At 47.8% G+C, this 22924-nt stretch overlaps 1 protein-coding gene across 2 annotated transcripts in view; it reads left to right on the forward strand.

Annotated features, from left to right (window-relative positions):
* The first annotated feature begins 494 nt into the window (after window positions 1-494).
* Window positions 495-22924, forward strand: part of LOC144828936 (uncharacterized) — a 410356-nt gene continuing 387926 nt past the window's right edge. The window contains exon 1 of one of the 2 annotated variants that reach the window (XM_078687588.1): window positions 495-648. The gene's annotated coding sequence lies outside the window, so the exon portion shown is untranslated. The remainder of the gene's footprint in view (window positions 649-22924) is intronic. The other variant, XM_078687589.1, reaches the window with a different exon arrangement.

The raw sequence follows: 22924 nt of genomic DNA on the forward strand, positions 1-22924 counted from the left end.
ATTAAGGAAGGATTAAAACAAATTAAAAGCCATTGTTATTTGTAATATCAATACATCTAAGTCACGTACTTATAACATATATTGCATTACAAATGCTATACGTGTCACATTTGCGAAAGTTAAAACTATTTGCTTTGTAAATGACAAAGCTATTAATTTCACTATTTTCAAAACCAACACTTAAATAAAAAAATTGTCATTTACAATACCAATAGTTCAAACTTTCCTAATGAGACCTATTGCATTGCAAATGCTTGTTTATATTGATTTTATGTCGCTATCTGTAACATACTCGTTAAATGTTAAGTAAAATACCTTTACTGCGGCCTCTTGAACTGATTTTACTTTTAGTGCACACTTCAAAGTTAGTATCTAATAATATTGCTCCCACTGCCTCTTCTCTGCTGATATGGCCGCCACTTTTACACTGCACTGGCCCATATGGACAGCCCCGCACGCTCTGTCCTTTCTCTTTGTCAGTGGCTCTCTGCCTCTCACCGGAACAGCGTAAGCCGCCATGTTGATGCGTGTTTTGTGGGGACCGAACAACGCCGATTGAGGTGACGGAAGCGGCGCGTTTGTTGCGGTTCTCGGGCTCCTCTGCTGCACACTGAACCTGCATCTTCGTGGCGCAAGAAGACAAAGAAGGTACAAGAAAGAAGAGTACATTATTTGAGTTACAGGGTTGACCAGATGCATAAACCACTACTTGCTTCTTTTACGTATCGTCTTGAGCCTTTAGCCTGCACGAGCTCAACCGAAGTATATTACTTGGAGAACACACTGCTTTGGTCAAAGTGTTTGAGGAGCGAAGATCTGCTCTTGTAAGCCTATCGGTTTCGATGATTCATCTACCATTCCCGGGTTGCAAATAAACGTAGACTATTTATAATACCCCAACATTTCTCTAGAATAAATCATTCGAAAATAACCGCATCAACTCATCCTATGAGCGGTACAGGCCCGCGTGCTCCCTTCCATATACCCAGATTGGTATATTTGAAATTAACTCCGATCCCCCCTGTCTCTACTACCGCCTTACCCACAACAAGATGTACCCTCCTTACAAGTAATATTTTCAATACCTGTGCGGTACCCTATCGTAGAGGACATTCCAGTTATCATCATTTTCTACTTAATTAAATCCCGAACGTGTACACGTGTCCCATTGTCTACTGACAGTTTAGGTTATTTTTTATGTAAACTTGGGTAGTAGTCTATCTAGGTTGAGCCTAGGAGATGTGCTTATGCAATGTTTTGGAGGGATGCTTGGTGCACCCTGAGGCTTGTTTTAGAGGCATGCAAGTTCAGTAGAGCAAAGCGAGAACCTGGCTATCGTCACGGATTGGTTTAATACCATCAAATGAGTGGATAATGTCGTTTTATTGCAGAGAGGCTTACAGAGATGTAAGTATATCTTATGCAGGTTTAATGCAAATACTAGGAGAACCAGAATTGTGTATTCCATATGTATACATTTTGGTTATGTATATTATCTAGCATTTGAAATGAATATGACATAAGGCAAACCACAAATCCCCTTTAGTTAATTATCTTACGAAGCAATCTAGTATGTTTGACTATCAATGTTCATTGTAGTGCCTCAGGTGAAGGTTTGATAATGCTAGGAATGGAAATGCACAACTACAGTGTCTTCCCTCTTAAAAGCATTGAAATAGGACGGGGTGGACGTACAGTCGTTCTTGTTTCTCTTTTAAATTTCCCTGTGGAAAGACATGTGTCTCCCAGGCTTGACGCTATTCTGTTGATGGTAGCCTCCACATTAGCTCTTGCTTGGTGATTCACGAAGTTAGATACTGCTTTGAAGAGCACTTACTGTGAGTTGAACCCCACGTACAGAGAGAGATCTGGTCAGATCACTCACTTGTTTCTCTGGTGGTTGTGCCCTTTCGAAGTCTAGCATACTGTATGCAATATGCTTAACTGGCTGATTTTTGCAATTTTTTAAAATGAATGGTGCATTTTTGTCGCACGTTTACCTTGTATTAAACATAGTTTCCCTTTTTGCTGTAGTATCATCCTGTCTGAGCTTGGATGAACTTTGTCCAAATGGACAGTAAGGTGAATTATGCTAAATTCTAAGATGCATACCCTCTTTTTTTGACAATGGGTGGGACAAAGATGATTACCCTTTAGTTATTAATCGTGATTGCGATTGGTGGCATTTTGGGAGTGTCTCTTATAAAAAATGAAAAGAATGTTATGTGATTTAACTGGTCAAAAAGAGTTCAGGCTACAAATGTAAGGATCAGTAATGGGTTGGGGTGCTGGAGCCTGTGCCACAGTTGTACATATGTACCATTGCTGGTAGTCCCTCTTGTTACTTCATGTCTTCCGTTGATCTCAGGATAATGATAGAGTATGCTGCGTGGTCATGGTCACTGGCAAGTGGTTGTGCACTGCCAGGTTCACCAGATTGATGCCTGTCTGCTTAGCATGTATTCACTGCAGTGGCGCAATCCCTGGCCCTCCAGTGCAATGAGTTATGTGATAGGAGAGGGGCAGCCTTTGTGTACCAGTGCAGTTGTGACCAGGAGAGGGGCAGCCTTTGTTTACCAGTGCAGTTGTGACCAGCTGAGCAGTTTCACCAGTTCCATCAGTGGCAGCATTATGTACCTAAACTAACTCACCATTAATGTATTTTGACCTATAGTGAATAGCTGCTCTGCAGCCACTGGTTTTACGCTCTTCCACTCCTGTACAGCCATGTAATTACACGGCAGAGCATATACTTGTATAGACTTTGCTTCTGCTGGCACAAACTGCTTGAGTTTTTCAGTGGACTTCAATATATTGTTGTTTTGCTTTTTATAGGGTTATGGGGCGGTGTGTTGTAGCTTTCAGTGTTTTCTTCTTTCTCATATTTAAAATAATAATTCATAAATTACTGGCTATCTTGGACACTAGTGCTTAAAGTCTGCAGCAACTCCATGATGGACTCAGATGAGAATCTAATGTCAATCACGTTAATCAGAAGTCCTTGATAGTGCTGGATAGTGTGCTGGTGAAGTCTCATTTGCACTCTAGGAAATCTGGTGTCTTCCAGGGTTATATGTGAGTTTTCTTTTTCTCCAAAGAGCGTAGACCTCAGTAATTGTTTTCCATAACATTTGTAGTAGATGCAATGGAGCTACAATTTATTTTAGGAGGCAGATACTCGGGGTACTAACCTTCCAATTGAATCTTTAAAATATGATGCATTGCCTACAAGGTAGTAAGAATCCACACTCCTGCATACTTGTTAATGCCAAATATATTATCATAAAATAGTGGCTGAGTCTCTTACCTGAAACAAAAAGAACAATGAAATAAAATGTCTTGCATCTAATAGTACAGTAGAGCCTCACAAATTGTATGTTTTTTAACTAACACTTTTTAATATAGTTGATGTCATGGGTCGCATAAATGAATGGACCAGTAATCGTGAGCTGAGGTTGAGACTATTCTGTGAGAAGAACCATCAAACAATATGTTGGACTCCCAGAGAATATCAACCTGGACCTATATTCACCACTGGTTGCTATCATTAGCGTGCCCATGGAAGGGTTGACTTAATAGTAATATTGCTGGGCAAATACAGGAGCCATGACCAGGGTTAGATTGTTCTTTTTGATTTGATGTCTCCTAGTCATTTTATTGGTAACTGTCCCTCACTTATAATCTGCGCAAAGCTGTTATCTAGCAGGCAACTAAGAACTCCAAACAGAGAACCAGATGCATGTCTCAGGTCTATGGAACATCTGAAATGAATTCTTTATTCACATCAGATTTTTATCTTCATCCCTGCACTTCACAAAATAACATACGTTGTCTTTTCAAGAAGCATGACATTAACCATTCTTAAGGATCCTCTGGCATAACAACATAAATCTGTCTTGCTTTCTTGCGCAGTATTGTGCTTGGGTCCCCAAAAAGCTATATACATTGCAGTCGCTCCACCTGGGTTAAAAAAACAAATAGCATGTCCTTCTCAGAAGAGCCAATAAGAGGGATGAATTCTTATGCTAGGAACAGTGCTGACTGGTTTGTTGTATAATTTAATTTTCTTTAATGACATGAACCGTATGACCTTTTTAAGCAGGTAATGTTCGTACTTACAAAATGGTCAATCGCATGAAATGCTAATAGGGTGAATAACTCCAATCAGAATGGACGACTTGGGTATTGTACAATTATATTGTTTTGTTATTGCATAGGCAGTGAAAATAAATAAAGACAATTTACTTTTTGCAGTTTTGCAATCTATTTATTGACGTTTTTGATAGGCTGTGCCCTTAGTTGATCTAGCTGATTTCAAGTGTTGACCCTGTATATGAAAGGATAGTTGGACTGGGTATATAGAAACACGTCTCCAGCGTCTCGCAAGAAAGTATGGTGCTCTGCAAGTTAGATGACCTCATGATATTTTTCTTCTGTCCGCCTTTCTGGGCTGATCCTGAAATTAGATTTGCTTTGCTTTATCTACTTTTTCAGAGGATGGTTTGGAGACTTGTGCATTGCAAAACAAACAAGCATTGAAAATGCAATAGGTCTCGCAATAGAAGAGTTTAACATTTTTCGTTTTGCAAATGGATGAGTGACGTTGCGTGTGTGAGTGGCGTTGCGTGTGTGAGTGGCGTTGCGTGTGTGAGTGGCGTTGCGTGTGTGAGTGGCATTGCGTGTGTGAGTGGCGTTGCGTGTGTGAGTGGCGTTGCGTGTGTGAGTGGCGTTGCGTGTGTGAGTGGCGTTGCGTGTGTGAGTGGCGTTGCCTGTGTGAGTGGCGTTGCGTGTGTGAGTGGCGTTGCGTGTGTGAGTGGCGTTGCGTGTGTGAGTGGCGTTGCGTGTGTGAGTGGCGTTGCGTGGCTGAGTGGCGTGGGTGAGTGGCGTTGCGTGGGTGAGTGGCGTTGCGTGGGTGAGTGGCGTTGCGTGGTTGAGTGGCGTTGCGTGGTTGAGTGGCGTTGCGTGGTTGAGTGGCGTTGCGTGGTTGAGTGGCGTTGCGTGGTTGAGTGGCGTTGCGTGGTTGAGTGGCGTTGCGTGGTTGAGTGGCGTTGCGTGGTTGAGTGGCGTTGCGTGGTTGAGTGGCGTTGCGTGGTTGAGTGGCGTTGCGTGGTTGAGTGGCGTTGCGTGGTTGAGTGGCGTTGCGTGGTTGAGTGGCGTTGCGTGGTTGAGTGGCGTTGCGTGGTTGAGTGGCGTTGCGTGGTTGAGTGGCGTTGTGTGTGTGAGTGGCATTGCGTGGTTGAGTGTCTCGTCTTCATAAACGTTGGACAGAGTAGCGGATTGCCTCGTTGACAAAGGCCACATAAATTAGACAAACGGAAATCCAGGTAAGCACACACTGACACGGGAACTGAACAGAAAAAGACAAGCATGCACATGCATTAAAGGACATACACACAAGCCTATGAAAACACATACAATGCTAAACTAAAGCACTAGTTAGTCAGATGAGACGTTATGCAAACCTTCTTTACACAGTAATCCCGCACCAAAATTAAATAGCAGGGCTAGATTTTCCTAGAGGTTAGAGAAGCTATGTGGCCTTTAATTGAGATAGATGGCCGCGTATGACAACTCCATGTTTGTTCTGGAGTGGTTTATTGTCCCAGGAGAGCCGCAGAGTATCATGTGAAGCAGAGGGTTGAGGAGTGTCCGCATTTTGGCAGCCCCTTTATAACAAGCATGAGATGGGACCCGAAAACACTGGAATGAGAAGGGGCTGAAAGGACCTAGTGACAGAGTTCAACTGGAGGAGAGGTGGGCAAAAACAATGAAAAGGTGGACAAGGGAGGAGAGAAGGAAAGGTGACAGAGAACTGCTGGAGGAGCAAAGAGGAGAAAAGAAATGCGACACGGCGGGCAGGGGAGGGGGCGGAGCGGGGAGAGGGTGTGAACAAATATGTTTACTCACAAGTCAAGTAATTTCACTCCATACCTTCTGGAGCTAGCACATAATATTACATTAAGAATATTACAGTGAGTGGATTGATTTTGTTACGGTAATTTTAGCAACATATCATCTTCGAGCAGCGTTTTCACTAGACTTCAATGGAATTAACAATATTTGAGGATTCTGTCAATTATTCAATCGTTTTAAGGTCTGTTTCTTTCTGATGTAAACAACGAGAACACTAGCAAAGGAGTAAAACGTGATGTGTGCGAATGATTAATCAATGCTTGTACTGCGTCTGTGTGGTGTTTCCTGGTGCGTGTCTGTCCGTTTTCCCGTGCATTTGCAGGCAAAGGGAGCTTAACCCCAAGCATGAGATGGGACCCGAAAACACTGGAATGAGAAGGGGCTGAAAGGAGCTAGTGACAGAGTTCAACTGGAGGAGAGGTGGGCAAAAACAATGAAAAGGTGGACAAGGGAGGAGAGAAGGAAAGGTGACAGAGAACTGCTGGAGGAGCAAAGAGGAGAAAAGAAATGCGACACGGCGGGCAGGGGAGGGGGCGGAGCGGGTAAAAAAAAAAACAAGACGGAGGGAAAGACAGATAAGGGGAGGGGGGAGGAGAAATGCGACACGGCGGGCAGGGGAGGGGGCGGAGCGGGGAGAGGGTGTGAAAGCAGCAGGGGACTGGAGTGCGGCTGAGGGAACTGATGTGCACGCGCTTTTAAGCTCAATGAGCATGCGCATTGAGCTTAAAAGTCACGGGCACTGCAAGGAATCGCCACGATTCCTTGCAAGTTAGTTAAAGAGTGGTTAAGCCCCAATAGTCTCGCAAGCTCGATGCGCATGCGCATCGACAGACGAGACCTAATAAATGGCGTGAGAAATCTAATGAGTACTGCCCGAGTAAACAAACTAAGGAGAAGTAATATTGTAATACAGCTTTTGTGCATTGCCTCTCCAAGCTGTGTTCTCCACTGACTGATATGATCCTCTTTTGGCACGAACTGCATGAACATAAGCATTTCAAATCCTGGTAAATGACAAATGATCCCTGCAAGTTTCTAGGTTGCACTGGTGAGAGGAGCAGATCGGGGGTGGAAATGAGGGAGCAATGGATCGTGGGGAGGCAAAAAATAATAATGCTGTTGGTTTGAAAGGATGGATAAGAACTGTCTAGAGCATGGGTACTCACAAACTTCCTCTCGGGGCCAAATTTACAGTGTGGTTTGTGTCCGAGGGCCGCACCGGTGGGGGCGGGGTCAGTGGGGGAGGGGGCGGGGCTCCCCTCCTCGCTCCCTTCCCTCACTCCCCTTCCCTCACTCCCCTTCCCTCACTCCCCTTCCCTCACTCCCCTTCCCTCACTCCCCTTCCCTCACTCCCCTTCCCTCACTCCCCTTCCCTCACTCCTCTTCCCTCACTCCCCTTCCCTCACTCCCCTCCCTTCCCTCACTCCCCTCCCTTCCCTCACTCCCCTCCCTTCCCTCACTCCCCTCCCTTCCCTCACTCCCCTCCCTTCCCTCACTCCCCTCCCTTCCCTCACTCCCCTCCCTTCCCTCACTCCCCTCCCATCCCTCACTCCCCTCCCTTCCCTCACTCCCTTCCCTCACTCCCTTCCCTCACTCCCTTCCCTCACTCCCTTCCCTCACTCCCTTCCCTCACTCCCTTCCCTCACTCCCTTCCCTCACTCCCTTCCCTCACTCCCTTCCCTCACTCCCTTCCCTCACTCCCTTCCCTCACTCCCTTCCCTCACTCCCTTCCCTCACTCCCTTCCCTCACTCCCTTCCCTCACTCCCTTCCCTCACTCCCTTCCCTTCCCTCACTCCCTTCCCTCACTCCCTTCCCTCACTCCCTTCCCTCACTCCCTTCCTTCCCTCACTCCCTTCCTTCCCTCACTCCCTTCCTTCCCTCACTCCCTTCCTTCCCTCACTCCCTTCCTTCCCTCACTCCCTTCCTTCCCTCACTCCCTTCCTTCCCTCACTCCCTTCCTTCCCTCACTCCCTTCCTTCCCTCACTCCCTTCCTTCCCTCACTCCCTTCCTTCCCTCACTCCCTTCCTTCCCTCACTCCCTTCCTTCCCTCACTCCCTTCCTTCACTCACTCACTCCCTTCCCTCACTCACTCCCTTCCCTCACTCACTCCCTTCCCTCACTCACTCCCTTCCCTCACTCACTCCCTTCCCTCACTCACTCCCTTCCCTCACTCACTCCCTTCCCTCACTTCCACTCCCTTCCCTCACTTCCACTCCCTTCCCTCACTTCCACTCCCCTTCCCTCACTTCCACTCCCTTCCCTCACTTCCACTCCCTTCCCTCACTCCACTCCCCTTCCCTCACTCCACTCCCCTTCCCTCACTCCACTCCCCTTCCCTCACTCCCCTTCCCTCACCTCACCCCACTTCCCTCACTCCGTCGCCCTCCTCCCTCTGTCTGTCTCCCTTTCTCTGTCTCCATGTCTCGGTCTCCCTCTACCTCCCTCTGTCATCTCACCCTGCCTGTGTGTCACCGGGCTGAGACAGCTTCCCCAGCGCGCACAGACACACAGCCCCACCCGAGCACTTCACAGGTCTTTAAAAAGACCAATTGCATGTGAATGGGGCTCTGTTCACCTTTTAGCGCCCCTGCAGCCCCACTCTGGCCTCTTGGAATGAATCGCCCGGCACCACATAGCAGCAGAGTCTCTCAGTGTCTCTGCAACCAGACGTGTTTGCAGACACTCTTGGAATTATTATTTTTTAAACACGGGTACAATGTCTCATGGTCCGCGGGCCGCCACAGAAGGCTTGCCGGGCCGCTGCCGGCCCACGGGCCGTACTATGAGTACCCGTGGTCTAGAGGATGATAAACTCCGCAAGTCTACCAGATTATATACTCATCAATGCTACTGTCGCCTGTGCGCTTGACTCGTTCGGGATTTGTGTAGGAAGGTGCCGCCCTTTTTGACATGGTCCCCCCCCCCCTCCCTTTTTGCCTGATGTGATTTCGACTGGAAGTTCATTGGATTCTTGCTAATCATGTCCCCAGTGCCAGATTTCTGTCCCCAACTGGCAACACCTTTAACACTCTTTAAGTCCCTAGTAAATGGTACCCCTGGTACCTAGGGCCTGAGGTACTAAAGAGGGTCCCCAAGGACTATAGCACAAATTGTGCCACCCTAATTGACCCCTTAACAAACTCTTGCAGGGCTGCCATCTCAGGCGGCATGTTTTGGTGCCGACAAAAGTGAAAATACAACATGACACACATCCCTGTGTGCCATGTCCACTCACACTGCATGTAATATTTGTAAGTCGCCCCTACAGCAGGCCTCACAGCTGTAAGGCAGGGTGCCGCATATTACACATGAGAACATATCTGCATGAGCAGATATGCCCCTGTGTTGGTCCGTTCCATTGCTGACAGTCCAAGTGATCAATGAAGCCATTTTAACCCATGTGGTGGACACTGGTGAAAACAAGCTCCCATAAACATGATGACTTCACTGAAAATAGGGATGTTTGGTATCAAACATCTCATATTCACAAACCCACCCCTGATTCCAGAGGTGGATTTGTGAGTACATGCGCATAGAGGGCACCTTATAGGTGCCCCGTGAAAACCTACCAGCCTCTGGTGTTGACTGACTGGTCTCTGCCAGCCTGCAACCCTAGACTATTTTCTGACCTTCCAAGGTGAGGGCCTCTGCTCTCAGGAGATCAGAAACAAAGCCCCCTCCCCCCCCCCAATCCTCAGGCTTGTACCATCCCAAAGATGGGCTAACTGAAGTGAACAGTGTTTTAGAGTTTGACATCTTTGTGATGGCAAGCCTAGAAATTCTGGTACCGGGTTACGTCCACTTCCCACAGGAAGTGGTCGTATAGGGGGGGACGTAGTGACCCCAAGGGGAAGTAGCCCAATGGCTACTCCCCTAACACCCCTGAATTCAGTATTTAGGAGAGCCCCTGGCACCAGAGAGACTGAATATCACACATAACTCAATAACTGATGGGTCAGAGAGAATGGGGGCAAGTTTGTCCGGAGGGCAAGGGACCAACGTTCGTGCTCTCCCTTTACAATGTTGTTTGCACCAAAAAACGAACTCCCCCTTCAATTGTCAAGTCCACTTATTGTGGCCTCATACCACCTTACTATGAAGGTGTACCTTCGCCGAGGGATAGTTTTGGCTACTAACAAATTCCAATATTTTGGACCAGCACACCGGTGTGCTAAAAAATATACAGGATGGCCTCGTACACCTCCCAGGTGTCAGGTTGCATCATCGGCCATCCCACGTTCACCAAAGAATCCTCTAATGGCGAACAAGTCCGTGTTTGGTCAGTGGTACCAATATTAGTAGGAAACTAAGGTGGAAAAGATGGGGGGGGTTTCAGGTAAAAATTCCTACCACCTGCCAGTTATTTATGTAATTTTTTTTCATTGGTGATGGAAGGATAATTAAAAACATGAGGTAGGTTGCTTGGCCTAGCGACCCAGCATGGTGGACGCACTTTAGGCGAGCTCTGCTCGGCCCGTTATCGATATCCTTTAATTATTTAATCCTTGGAGGCGAAAATTGGTGAGGTGGGCTCAGATGTCACACTCAGTCAACACTTCACAGAAGAAGGTGGCATCCTGGAGATGATCGCCAGGGTTCTGGCCTTTTGGGTGGAAGATGCAGAGGGCAGAGCCAGGAGGAATAACATACGTTTTGTGGGGTTTCCTGAAGGATGCGAAGGGGGAGACATGGAACAGTACCTAACTAAATGGCTTGTGAGTTGGCTCCCCCCGGTATCATTGTCCTGTTGCATTATTGTCGAAAGGGTACACAGGGCTCTGATGCAGAAGCCGCCCCTGGGCGCCTGACTTAGGCCGGTTATTCCAAAGCTGTTAAATTACCACAACCGAGACGTGATACTAAAGCAAGCCAGGATAAAAGAACCCTTGTTTGAGAAAACCCGCATTCTCATATTTCCGGACTATACAAGATTGGTCCAGCAGAAGGGGCAGTCATTTCTGGCAGCCGAGGCCTTGCTTCGTGAGCTGAAACTTCTGTATGCATTGCTATATCCCGCCAGGCTGCGAGTGGTGTACCAGTCTCGCACGCTGTTCTTCGAATCGCCAGAAGACGTCTTCAGTTGGACGGATGAGACAGTAAAGGCCCGGCCCGCACGCCGCCCTGGAAGGAATCTGATTCCTCGTCAAGTGATGCTTTTTTCAGGCCACTCAAGCCCAAAATTGAAGGGACAATGAGATCGAGATCTCAACGCCGATCTAAATCCTGCAGTGGTCCCAGCAGATCCACCTCAGTGTTGCAGCAGGGGACTTCTGTCTTAGTTATTTCGAGACTGATTCTTGTTCAGACCGACGAAGCATGAGTGGGGGCTAGTACTCTTAATAGCAGAGGGGAACGACCGTTGACTTTGGGCAAGTTATTGGGGAACCGTTGGCGGGGGCGAGCCCGGGGCTCCCGTTGGGGTCCACATGCCACCTCCGCCGCGACAGATACTTAATCAGTTGTGAGGTATGGGGGGAGGGATTGTGTTACACAAGTTTTGAGTTTTCACTGTGTCACTACGGCACACAGCCGCTATACGCACACTGGATGATAATTGCCCCATACATCTATGCCCTGAGTCCTGGTATGGCAGTTCATATAGATAGGACACAAGTCCAGGTGGTGGACCTGCGGATAGTTAGTTGGAATATCAGAGGAGCGCTGGATAAAATTAAAAGATGGGCTATACTCCGGCAGGCCAAGAGATACCACACTGACTTCCTGATGCTGCAGGAGACGCATCTAATGGGCACCAAAGCATTGTGTCTCCTCAGATATGATCATATTCAAGTATACCACTCTCTTTACCAGGGGTCACAATATTAATTCATCGTAGAGTTACGTTTTAGCATCTTCGGACATGGACGGACATCCAGGGGAGATACGTTTTTATCAAAGGCGCCGCTTACGCGGAGCAGGTGGTGCTAGGTTGTGTATATGCCGCTGTCATGGCATTGGTCGAGCGCCTTACGACTCTGTGGGCGGATATTACGGAAGGGTTGGCAATAGTAGGGGGGGGGGGACTGGAATGACGTCATGGACATGGCCATGGATAGATGGAGCGCCAGGGAATATTCCAGTCTGCATCCGCGCACCAAATTGAATTTCCTAGTGACGGGACTGGGATGGGTGGACACATGGCAGCGGTTGCGTAACAAGGAGCGGGGATACACGTACTTCTCGACAACCCATGATTCGTTCTCCCATCTTGACTATCTTTGTGCCAAAAGGCGCCGTTGGTAGAGTGGGAGCAGCTGAGATTCTCGCAAGAGGTTTATCCGATCATTCCCTGGTTGTTTTGACCTTGCGGTTGGGCCCTGCTAAAAGGCCCTTTCGGTGCCGCCTCTCCCAATAGAATTTACAAGATGGGAAGTATCGGGAGCATATTTGGTTGCAGTTAAGCAATAACTGGACCTAAACGTGGTGACAGTTGCAGAAGCTGAAACCCTGTGGGAAGCTATGAAACCCACTCTACGGGTATGGATATTTCCTTCTGTGCAGCAGCACGTCGAACCCGACGGGAGTTACTTCTGCGCTCAGAGGCTCATATCACGGAACTGGAGCATAGCAGTAGGGTGGAGGGAGGGAATCTGGCGCGCCGACAGCTACTGTTGGCCCGTCAGACACATGCCGGCACCTTGATGGAGGAGGCACGTCTTGCGTGGCTCGCTTCCCGAAGCAGAATCTACCAGTGGGGGGATAAGCTAAGTAAACTACTACATATACTTTCTTCAGGGGGCTCTACATCCACAAGTTCTCCCTGGTGTACCAGCTCTGGATGGGAGGGTTCTTAGTGACCCCTCCCATATAGCAGAGAGCTTTGCCAACTACTTTGCAGAGCTGTACGCCCCTAAGGAATTGTTACAGGAAGACCTGATACACTGCTTTATAGCAGAATTGCCACCCCAGGCTCTATCAGATGAGGCATGGGATGACCTTGATCTTCGACTTACTGAAGAGATCTGCACAGCCCTGGGGGATTTTAACTCTCGGAAGGCGACAGGTCCGAATGGGTGCCCATGCTAATTCTTCTAGAAATACTTTTCTAAACTGGAGCCTCATTATTCATTATTCTACATGTTGTAGACGAGGCGAGAGATCGGGGCTGTCTGCCGCGAGACTGGAAGCATGCAGAAGTAGTAGTGTTCCACAAAACAGGCAGGCCACCAGACCAACATGCTTCGTACCGCCCCATCTCACTTCTAAATGTTGAGGCAAAGATTTTAGCCAAGGTGTTGGCCAATCAACTTAAACCCCACATAACTGCCTTGGTCCATTCAGACACGGGCTAGTTTTATGCCACAGAGGGCTACGCGTCACCACATCTGGCGAGCCCACACTGCCATTGCCATCATCCACGGGAGAGGGGGGGCAGGCCGCCCCTTTGCTGGCGGACATTGGCAGGGCGTTTGACTCCCTTAGTTGGATGTACTCGTTCGCGCTCCTAGACCGCCTCAACTGGGACCGCACTTCCTATCCTACTTGAAATTGTTTTATACGGATCTCAAGGAGTCAGTGCGGATTACGGGATCCACCTCCTTTACTTTTTTCCATCTGCAGGGGCATACCCTTTTGCTCTAGCAATGGGGCCCTTGGTGGCGTGGGTGCAGTTGGATGCGCAGGTTGCAGGATTTGAGTGGGCTCATGGGCTCTCGGACCGCATTGCATTATATGCGGATAATGTCTAACGGGACCAAGACTGCTTCGCATTATGCAAATCATTGGGGAATCATCTGGCCTTTATATGAATTCGCGTAAGTCCACTCTGTGGGCACTGGGGGGTACAGATGGCTTTAGGCCGTGGGCATCGGCGGTGCAGGTGATGACAGAGGGCGTGAAATAATTGGGAGTCTTTATCGGATGTGTCCAGGGTGGCTTGGGACAGAAATATCGTTCAAATATGGGCACAGGTCCGAGAGGAGATGAAATTTTGGCTGAATATGCTTCTCTCTATCTATGGTAGATGCGCTATTTCTCAAATTGTGTTGTTACCGTGTCTGCTTTACCAGTTGCAGGAGCACCCATACACGATACTCCAGACGTGGTTTACCAGGTTAATGCGGCACTGGGCCAGCTTCTGTCGGTGGGGGGCAGGCGGCCAGAGTGGCACTGTCGACGTGCTTTAAATCTACGTACTGCGGGGGATTGGCCACATCGTATGTCCATTCATATTATATGGTATTGCATCTCTTAGTGCTGAATAAATGGTGGTATGGGGATAGGATGGACCCCGCTTATGCAGTGGAGCGAAGGTGTTTGGGTGAATCCACCTTACACACTATATTGTACTCGGCACCGCTATGCAACTCTCTGCCGCCGGCCACTCGGGTGGTGTTTCAGGTATGGAAACAGTCTCTCCGCAAGATGGGGTGGTGGAATAAGCTGACCGGGGAGCCCCCATTGTGGTATAATGTCCGCTTGCCCCAGCTGGCCGCTTTGTCCGGCTTCCGAGGGTGGGATAACATAGGAATTTCAAAGTTGGGGGACGTGATGTGAGGCTCCGTTTTGAAATCTTATCCAAGATCTCCAGCAGGAGTACCAGATGCCTAAAACGCAATTCTGTAGATACCTCCAATTTCGGCATGCCATCTGTCTTAGCATTTCGGACTTAGAGGCTCTCCCCGAATTCAGTCCAAAGGTATTTATGGGTGATCTGTACGACCATAAAATCTCGAAAATGTACCAGTCACAAGTGACCAATAGCTCCACGACATTGGTTAAGCTTAGGGAGGCTTGGGTGGGTGATCTTGGCCCAATCGATGAAGATGATTGGATGGATGCACTGGCCTTCCCACGGGGAGCAGCGATAGCAACATGGTTACGTCTCATTCAATTGAAATGCCTCCACCGGGTTTACTACACAAGCCGTAGGTTGTGGAGAGCGGGCCTAGTGTCATCCCCGATGTGCCTGCGTGCGGGAGGAGGTGTCTTTGATACACACAATCTGGCATTGCACAGCACTCGTGAGATTTTGGCGGGGGGTTCTGGCCTGACTTGCAGACGTGCTGGGATGGGTGCTCCCATCCTCCCCAAGATTAGCAATATGCATATTATGGAGGGTATTGGAGGCAACATATATAAGAGACATCTTTTACTGTTGGGGCAGACACTGACTAAGAGGGGCATAGCAAGGCTGTGGAAGGCACCAGCCCCTTTCTTCTCTTTCGGCATGGAAAAAGGGACTTGATTTCTGCGTGGGGTTGGAGATTCCGATTTTTGGGTCCAGACGTTGCCCACACAAGCACTCCAAGATTTGGAAAAGATGGGCAGATTATCGAGGCATCGACTTAAATCCGGTGCCCCCGGTGGATGCGTCCATATCGGTGTGTGGACCCCTTGGGTAGAAGACTGGTTGTCTGGTGATGGTCATTATCTTCTGGGGTGGGCGAAGTGGTGGCAAATAGGATGTAGTGACGAAAAAGTGCAACAGGGGGATTTATTGCGTTTACGGTGTGTTGTACAATCTTATTATGATAATGATACTGTATAAACTACTTGTCAATGTCAATAATTTGCAATGTCTAACCTGACAGTTGTATCCTGAGGTAAGGAGCTCTGCACTGTACTCGACCATTGACATAATAAAATCTGTTGAAAAAAAAACCTCACGGTATAGGACAATCATCGCCCTATTATGGTGCTAATTGTCCACTAGGTCAAAATGTTTCAGCCCCATCGTGGCCCCCTGTGGGGTCCAGGTCTTTCTTCAGGTCCATACTGAACCCATATGCCCCTTGGGTACTTCCTTCCACACTGCGTTCAGCTATCGCACATACAATACCTGATTGACACTTGGTCCAAACTGGGTTTCCTCTGTATCTGTAGGAACCTTATCCTTACTGTTTAGGGATTATAACTCATGAAGGGGCAGAAGAGGGAGTCTTGTTGTCACATCTTCATCAAGGTACTCCCTCTCTGGATACCTAGCGTGTATCCCTTTCCTCCGGGGGACAGAACTACACGGTAGGTATCCAGTGTCAATCTGGTATTGTATGCGTGATATTTGATGTGTGTGTGTAAGGAAGTACCATAGGGTGGGTTAGCGATTTTAAAAAAATAAATACTACATACATATGTTAAAACCACATTCAATAAATGAAACCGTATAGTGTTCAAATAAATAGATCATTTACAAAAGTACACAAAAGCCTGTCAATGCTATGTTTTGGTGGAAATAGATATGGTTCACACCGTCTTCATCAGGTAATATAAAAAAAAAGTACTTAACTTGCGGTCAGTTCCTTCATTTAGATAACTTCCGGAGCTGGATACTCCGTATTTCCAGATCGCAAGACGGTTTTCATGAACAGCGAGAGGCTTCACTGTTTGGAGTTGAGCAGACACCGGTTGTTGGACTGGTCCCTTCTGGCAGGTCCATTTTTTTGCTTGCTATATGTGACCTGGGGATGGTGATTCCCACTCTGAGTGCGTGTAGATGGGAGAGGCCTGCCCTCCCATAGGAATGCATGGGGAATGTGTGTGTCCCCGATAGTTCCTGATGCGTGGGGGGGTACAGGCTCGAGTCTGGTATGTGTGGACTCGTGTGTTTAAATGCTGAAAGATGATGTATGCGGCGTGTGTGTGTCTAGAAGGGAAGTGCCACTTCTAGACATGGGTGTGTGTGTGCAGTAGGTGTGCTGGCGTGTGATTGGCTGAAGCCGGCTGGGGAGCCTGGCTCCAGGAGTCTGTGTGGGTCTGCCCCGGTGGTGAATGGAGAGATTAACATGCTGATGTGAGGGAGGGGCTGTGCCTGTATCCTGTATGGGGCTGGGCTTTCCCCCACAATGCTGGCTCCACCCCCCTGGGGGGCGTCTGATGACCTGGCCTGCCTGATGAATGGAAGGGGTGGTTGGGGAAAACAAGATACTCCCAGAACCAGCTGCGACTGGTTTTCCCCCCACCCAGCACCTTTAGACAAAGGAATTTCATGTATAAAAAGAGGCTGTGGCCTCTTCTAAAAGTTTCTTGTTCCCAACTTGAATCTACCAGGGGCTGCTGCTGCTTGGGCTCAGGGATGGCTTGCCTCCCTGGGCCCTGCCCTACTCCTGGACTTCTGATGGCCTTTTCCTTCTAGGAGCTGCTGTGCTCCACCTGAGGTCCTGGACTGCCTATGGACTTTGCTATTTTCATCTAGCGCTTGGGAGCGCTTTCTTCTGACCCCCAGCGCTTGGGAGCGCTGACCCTCCTATCTAGCGCCTGGGAGCGCTGGTTCCTGCACCCTAGCGCTTTGGAGCTCTTCTTTCGTGTTACTAGCGCGGGGAGCGCTATATTCAACCAGCCGGTGCCCACCCGGCATTTGCCTTGTTCTGCGGGGTTCTACACCCCCAGCGAGTGCCTACCTCGCTATTTTCCCTTCACTCTCGAGGGAGCCTGGCCCTCGTCATTTCCCCCGAGCCACCGTCGCCGGCCCGGGACCCCTCCGTGAAGCCGTCCCCCGGGCCGCGCTGTGATTGGATGCCGGCCCGGGCTTGGTGGCTGACGTCTCCCCGGGCCGCGCTGTGATTGGACGGCGGCCCGGGGAGCTTGTGAGGCGGCTGGGAGATAGACGAGAAGGCAGGGGGCGGCGGGAGCCTACTCCGCGCCCCTGCGTCCCCCCAGGAGAACTGCCGCTTCCCCCCCCGGGGCCCCCAGGAGCGAGAGGGAGCCCCGGAGAGCGAGGAGAGACCAGCGCGTCCACCGGCCGGTGAGTGCTGCAGGAGGGGGAGACGGGGCGTCGGGGCACATTACCGGTGCCCGACTCTCCCCTCCAGCGCGAGCGCACATGTTTCGAGGCCCGTGGGGCCCCCAGTGATGCCGGGTCCCCCGAGGGGGACCCCGCCTGCCCACAGCTTTGGTCCCGAGCCCCGAGAGGCTCTGTCAGGGCCCGGGGGGGCCCCCGTGAGATCGAGTCCCCCCAGAGGGACTCCCCCTGTTGTTCTCGAGCCCCGAGATGGCTCCCACGTGTCCCTTGCTTCTCGAGCCCAGAGAGGCTCCCCCATTTGGCGCATTCCTCCTGAGCCTGAGAGGCTCCACCTTAGCCCATTGTTCCGAGCCTGCGAGGCTCCATCGTGTTGGCCCATCCTTGGCCCTCAGCTGCCCAGCACTTCGTGGGCAGCTGCTACGTGTAGGTGTGCTCTGGGCTACTTACAGCCTGTCCTGACATTGAGACTTTGGGCGTCCGAGTCCCAGAAGGCCCATTGGCCTGTTGAAAGTTCTTGGCTAATGTTACTGTAATTCCTGAAGAGTTGTTATGTGTTGCGCCTCCAAAGGTGCGTCTGATGTGTTATGTGCCTTGTCATTCCTTCCCTCCTAAATATCCTAGGTCTCAGGTATGTGGCTTCTGGTTAGAGTGAGTTCTGCTGCTAGTGCTATGAAGCTCCGGGTTGTCATGTGTTCTAATGCTAGCTCCTGGTGGTTATGTGTTCTAGTACTAGTTCTAGGAAGCTCCCAGTTGTTATGTGTCCTAAATGCCAGCTCCATCATGTGCATATTCCTGGCAGTGGTCCCATGGCCCTGTCCTGTATATATTCCCTTGTTAACCCTGCCCGTGCCCCTGGCACCTTGTATATATTGTGTATTTATCCCTAAGTATGTTTTTCAATACAAAGTCTATTTTTCATATATATCTTGTGTGGAGTTCCTTTTGTGGGGGGCCCGGGAGGTTGTTGCTGGGGGTGCGTGCGCAAACGCTTTGCACATGACCTCCGAGATAGGCCTGACTGCTCGTGCCAAGCTACCAAGGGGGTGAGCAGGGGTTGTCTTGGCGGGTGACTTCCTTACCCTAACTAGAAATGGCGATTTCTGCCTGGCCTTGGCGCAAGCCTTGGCCAACCAGGGATCCCATTTCTAACACCGGTTTAGACTCCCTACAAATTCCATTAAAAATGGTCGGTAATGGAGGACTCTCCTCCTTGTAATTCCTTTTAAGCAATAATTGAATTGTAATGTGGTGCAGCTAATCCAAGCACAGTGAGAATTCCTGGGGCACCCGAAGGGAAACTTGGAAGTCCATTTGATATACTAAATATATACTGTATGAAGTACCCCATGGGGCGTTACATAAGGACCCCATAAGGTAGGTGTGTGATGCAGAGGATTCATCTCTGGAAGTAATCTAAATGAAGGAACTCCTTTCCGTGTTGTCTTCCACAACTTCTCAGTTCTGTAAACAGGACTGTAAATCTTGTGCTCAAGTTTGCTCTGTATTCAAAGACAGGTCAAATATTGGGATTAATCTCCTGAGAGAACTTGGTGTTAACTTTTCTTTCTCTGACTTCAAAGAAAGAAGATTTGACATTCTTGCTGGATACTGTGAGTATGAAAGGATTTTTTTGTAACTCATAGCAACATTTAAATGAACGGTGCAAGTATTTGTAAACGTTATAGTTGTATTAGTAAAACTGTGTGTTATGTTCTTAGACATTTCTAGGGCACACGTTCCCCAGTAGGTCTCTTGGTGCTGAGTTTTCCAGAGTCACCAGTTCAGAAAGTCTGTGTCTAACTGTAAGCTTGGGTAAAAAGCCAGGCTTTCAGCTTTTCTCTAAAGCACATCGATGTCACACAGATACACATAGATTTTTCTAGTCTCAAAGATGTGGGCAGAGAGTTCCAGAATTCGGGTCCCAGTCTTGAGAAACACTACCCTCCTGTCCGTTTTCGTCTGAATCTGGGAACCACCAATAGATTCATAGGCATAGATCTTAGGGTGCGCTGTGGGGAGTATCTGGGAATTTGAGAGCATATGTACTTGAGACCTGTGCCATGTATGCCTTTGAACAGCATGCATCCTGTTTTGAACATGGATCGCTTCTCCACTGTAAGCCAGTGGAACTCCTTCAGCAGTGGTCTGACGTGACATAGACTGCCTTGTTGATAGATGATTCTGGCGGCTTGATTTTGTATCACCCGCAGATGGTATTTCTGGTTGCCTAGGTGGCTTAAATACATTGCATTTGCATAATCAATTTTTGATAAGATCAAGGCAATAATGATTTGAATTCTGGCCTCTCTGCTGAAAAACCTTCGGCCTTTTCGCAATTGCTGTGGTTGGAAAAAGCAGGCATAGGTACCGAGCCCATCTGCAAGCTCGTGGAAAGATCAGTGCCAATTTGTATGCCTTTGCTCTTTATCGTGTTTTTGGGAATAGGTGCAGGGCCTAGCTCAGAGAGCCAGTGGACAGTAGTCCAGTGCGAGAATTTGTTGGGGATGATGATTTCAGTTTTCCGGAGTTTAGTTTAAATTGATTTTTGTTTTACTGATTTATTCAGTGTTTAATAAAGCAAACACATGACCCAGGGGTATTAGAGCGCTGCACATAGGGTTGAATATAACAAGATGAAAAGGTATAGACACAGATACCTCTAGAATAAAAAGCCGCATTGGGCTGTTGCAATAAATATCATAATTATAAAACGGTCAGTCCGTTAAAATTCCGCTAGTCTTCATAGTTCTAGAGACTTTTGTTTCATCCAATTCATGATGAACAACATGGTGTTCCTGAGAAACCCCTTGGAGTTTGTTGAATCATCGGTGGAAAATATCAGCTGCATATAGTCAGCATAATTCTAGATCTTTACCCCCAACTGACGAAGCATGAATATGAGGGGGTGAATATAGACATTGAAGAGGAACCCTGCAGTACGCCACAGTTTATGTTGACAATGCCAGATTTGTAGGGCGAAAGCCACACTGATTGCTTCCGGTCCTCTAGAAAGGATTTAAACCAATTTGTCAGCACCTCTGAGACCTGCTGCAGCAATACGTTCCATCAAAATGTCATGGTTGACTGTATCGAAGGCTGCATACAGTTCCAAGAGAATCAAAGCCTGAGTGCAGTCCTCTTCAACCTTTTCTTTTAGGTCATCCATCATGGATAGTATAATGGATTCGGTTGAGTGGGATGGTCGAAAGCCTGCCTGTTGGAAATCTAAGAAATTGGTTCCTTCTATGAAGATGCTAAGAAGTTTAGCTACATGTGTCTCTAATAGATTGGTCGGGAAGGGAAGCAGGGATATAGGCCTATTGTCCAGCTTCTGAGGGTCAACACCTTGTTTGTTTTTTAAGCAGAATAATCACTGCTTCTTGAAAGGCTGACTGCACATTCCCTTGGGTCAAGGGTGATTCAGTAGGGAGAGGATAATCTCCGGGAATGCTGTAAAAAATTATTTTTGTATTAGAGGGGGACAGGCATCTTTAATGCATGAAAAAGTATCCATAAAGTTGGGGTTGGGGTTGGTGTTTCCTGAAAATTCTTCCACTTCCTTGTGGTTGGAATCTATGGATTCTTGAATTTTCTTGATTTTTATCTACAAAAAAGTTTAAATCATAACATAGTTTCTGTGTAGCAGTTATTGGGGGGGTCACACGATCAGGGTTTGATAGCTCTCAACTGTATTGAATATGTCTTTTGTCTTATTTGAGTTTAGTACTTTGTAAGTAAAAAAAATGTTGGCCTCTAAGATAGCTTTTTCAGATTATATTGTTCTCTAGATTCTATTGAATAACTGTTTCGCCATTTCCTTTCGGCCTGATGTGTTCTAAGTTTAGCAGATTTTAGGTTGGCAGTAAACCATTTGCTTCATGCCACCTAATGCACAAGGTTTGAGTCTGTAGAGGAGCATGAGTGTTAATGGCATTCAGTTGCCAGTTGGCGATTTCTCTCTCAAAGTTGTCTATATTGTCCAGACTTGTATGGAGCTCAAGGTTCAGGGTATCACATAGGGATTCCATATTTATGTGATTCCAGTTTCTGGAGAAGCTGTTTTGATAGGGCGTAGTTTTGGGCAGAGTAATATCCCTCATAGTGAAGCTAATTGTATAATTTGACCATAAACAAGGGTGAATTGCTAAATTCTGAAGGGTGCGGTTAATATACCAAACTTGGTCGAGTGTGTAACCTTTGATGTGCGTGGGTACTTGTGTTATCTCTAGTGGGGAGTTGGTGGTAAAAGATAGCCCTTTTTTTTATTGCAACTGACACCCGCCTCCTTTTTTCCTGTACATCCCATTAGATTGTAAGAGATAATAGTTTTTTGGGAGTGTCGCTAGGATATCCGTGGTAGATTCTTCTGTCAGCCATGTTTCTGCCATAACTAGCATATTGGGCTAATCAGTATCTAGAAGGTTAAACAGTTCTAGTTGGTGGTTAACCGCTGAGCTAGTGTTTAAATACATTATGTTCAGTTCCCCTGCATAGTGTTTTTTTTGTTGTTGCAGGGATGGACAGAGTAATTTGACTCGAGGCCTGACAAGCGCCCCTTTACTTTCGAAAATTTAGCACCTGACCTGGGTGGAGGAGACTGAGCTCATCTAGTTTGTGTTGAGGAGGGAGGTCGTGCAGTTGCCTGTCTCGCAGGAGCATCTCTTTAAGCTCTGCCAGCGTGTAGATACATTTTTGGCCATAGTAGCTGGCCCCGGACAGACGCAGACGGGCTTGCCTTTGGCGCGCTAGCGACCCGTCCGTGCTGCGGGCATCAATTTCAAGCCTTTGGAGTGCAACTGACTCCGCCCCCCTCCCCACCAGATTAGCTAAGATTCCTCTGCCCAATGGCAATACATGTTTACTATAGAGGGCAACCCAATATTCCCCCGGAACTGGGTATAATCAATAACAAGGACAAAGAGGTTCCTAGAGGAATTATTTCTTATTATTCAATGAGTTCGATACTTGTCATAAAAAATGAACAATCTTCAAATGAATAACTGGAGATTATAATTATATAATCATTGATTTTATATCAGCAATTTAAGAGATTTTACAAACACATTGGTGAATATCCAAATGATAATTCATGAACTGGCAACAAAAAACTGCTACTTAAATTTTGTATGAGCAGTGATAACAGACACTTTTGCTTATTGTATAGACAATATATACAGATTATGTCCTATATACATTGATTATTAACTATATACATAAATTTACAATACATAGTCAAATAATATTTGGCAAAACAGTGTCAATATGTCGACGTTTCGGTCTCAAAATTCAAAATTATATGAGACCATCCTCAGGACCAATGTTGCACCAT

The sequence above is a fragment of the Lissotriton helveticus genome, chromosome 4_1 (assembly GCF_964261635.1).
Source record: "Lissotriton helveticus chromosome 4_1, aLisHel1.1, whole genome shotgun sequence".
In the NCBI taxonomy this organism is placed as follows: domain Eukaryota; kingdom Metazoa; phylum Chordata; class Amphibia; order Caudata; family Salamandridae; genus Lissotriton; species Lissotriton helveticus.